The sequence below is a fragment of the Meleagris gallopavo genome, chromosome 2 (assembly GCF_000146605.3).
Source record: "Meleagris gallopavo isolate NT-WF06-2002-E0010 breed Aviagen turkey brand Nicholas breeding stock chromosome 2, Turkey_5.1, whole genome shotgun sequence".
Taxonomy (NCBI): domain Eukaryota; kingdom Metazoa; phylum Chordata; class Aves; order Galliformes; family Phasianidae; genus Meleagris; species Meleagris gallopavo.
Window position 1 is genome coordinate 12,442,538 of NC_015012.2, and position 2,480 is coordinate 12,445,017.

The 2,480-nt window shown below is 37.3% G+C and overlaps 1 long non-coding RNA gene across 1 annotated transcript; it reads left to right on the forward strand.

The window, feature by feature from the left end:
• Positions 1 to 5: 5 nt before the first annotated feature.
• LOC109365857 lies at positions 6 to 2,125 on the forward strand. Its single transcript, XR_002111653.1, has 2 exons — positions 6 to 88; positions 1,704 to 2,125. It is a non-coding gene; the product is annotated as an uncharacterized LOC109365857 (long non-coding RNA).
• The last annotated feature ends 355 nt before the right edge of the window (positions 2,126 to 2,480 follow it).

The window sequence follows — 2,480 nt, forward strand, 5'->3', positions numbered from 1 at the left end:
CCCCACAGGCAATTCAGGAATAGACTGATAATTAGAAGAATAATAATGAAGTTAATTTCACACCGTAGGAGCAGAGATGCCTCTGAAGGTAACCACGAAGGCACAAGTTTCTTCTTTCTTGAACTAGAAGATAGTTGAGAGAGAAATAACCTCTGTTCCCAGAAAAGAAAAGAAAAAAGCCAGGATAAACAGAATAGAGAGAGCACAGCTTGCTACAATCTGCCAGCGCTGCTACGAAAGTTTGTTTTAGCCTGATATGATTTTTAGCTCTCTTTGGAAGATGCATGCCATTGGTGCTACATTTGTTCTACTTACTGTCAGTACTAAAACCTTTTTCCTCCTCTGCAGGGAAAGCTCAGTCACTGAATCTGTCTACTCCTTCTCCCATCCCTTCAGCTCCCCTCCCCTCTGACACTCAAAACCAAGGCATGAAGTTACATCTCTCTATTTCTTCCATCAGTTACTGTGGTATGTGAGTTCCACTAAGACATGGGCACGTTCCAAAAATAACATGCAAATAAGGACTTCTGTGTTTTCAAGTCCTGACCCAAAATATTTATTTATTGAGAAGTTGAAATTCTCACGAGCAATGGGTGAGATTTGGAGGAGAGGAGATCTGCAGCATGCCTGCTCATAACACTGAATCTGAAACAAGAAGTACTATAGTATAAAGAATAAAGGGTAAGCCATAAACAAAATGTCAGTAGAAATCTATATGTTAATATTATAACTCACATCAATCACCTTTATATTAGAAAGAAGCGATAATCAAAGCATAGGTACACTTAAGTATTTATAGGGATTACTACAAATTCTTGAATGATTTATTGCTGCCAGGGCAGTAATGAATTGCTTATGGTAAACAGGAGATTCACAGTTTCCCAGAAGGAATATTCCCCCACAACAGGATACAAATAATTCCCAATGACTTCAGTGCTTTTCCTGCTGTGAAGAACTATTAATTTACTGGCTTTGGTGGGAGTTACAAATAATTTGCATTAGGAAAACAAAACCCTAAAGAAACAAATAAAGAATGCCTGTCTATTTCTTAAATCTATTTCAAATATTCTTCTCTCTTAGTTGGAAGAAAAAAAAATCTACTTAAAACAAACTTCTCTATAGAAATTCAAAATTCTAACAATATCTATAAACAAACATACATGGCTGGAATAGAGCAGAAGGAGCAATTAAAGCCCTAAGAAGCTGAAAGATTTGTCATGAAAGTAATTGTTTGTAAAATATGTGTCTGCTGGACAGATTTCACCAGCTAACAACCAAGATGCCTTCACCCTGCGGATGCACACAGATGCACACTCCCTCACCAACTTGCTGAAATTATGTATTTGTTTCATTTATCAGCGAAAAGCAAGTGCATTCTTTCTGCTTGTCATGTGTGTATACACCTGTCCTGCCCATCTATATCACTTGTCTGACAATTTACCTGGTGGACAAAAAAAAAGGAAAAGAAAAGCTCATCTTTGAGAACCATATGTGGAGAAAAATCATTCAAGCATTCAAAGAGACAAAAATGGTAATATTTAAGCTGTCAGATCAGCAGGTGGACAATCAGAGAGCTGTTGGCATACCTCGTTAGTTATCTGAGATTTCCACTGCAGGAAAGTGGTTTCAAGAGATCAATGAAATATGCACGTTTGGTAGATGAGTAAGCAAGACTTTGTATATTTCTTACCTCCTCCTTGCAGATATCTGGATGGGGTGACACCTGATGACAGGAAGCACAACCAGAGAACTTAGTCCAGCGTGGTGACTAGCATGGAAGGAGATTCTACTGCAATCTCCAATGGAATGGCAGCACTGAAGAAATCACTCCTAGGAAAAAAAAAAAAAAGAAGAAAAGAAAAAAAGGAAAAAAAAAGAATTATTACATTACTCTCAGACATCCTAGGAGAACTCCCACAGATGTCTGTGAGAATATCAGCACAGGTTAGGGAACAAATATGGAAAGACAAGGCTTTTCATCAAGAAGAAAATGCATGTAGTACTCTCCAAACTTAAATCAGAAATTTTGTATGTGATGCAGGATTTATGTTCAGCTGAGCCCTTCCAAGTTAATGGAGATACACAAAACTGAGTAAAATAAGGAAATAAATCCTTATAAAAGTCACCCATATAAAAACAAGAAGTTTGTGCTTTACATCCCCAACATGTACTATTATGGAGTGTCTCTGATTGTATTAGAAAAGTCAGATGAGTTCCATCTTCAATAAATTGAGGGGAGGATTGTATTATGATCAAGCAGTTCAATACTACCACATTATGCTGGCAGGACAGTTCGGGAACAGAGCACTTAATCTATAGATTTATTTTCCTTCTAAGGAAATCCCAAAAGATCTAACAGCGTGTATACAAGATTATAAGCAATGCATTTCCTGGAATTGGTTTGCACTTGAAGAAAGCAGGGACACTCTTATTAACTAAGTAACAAAGTTTTTGCTGGACAGAGATGAAGTAAACACACA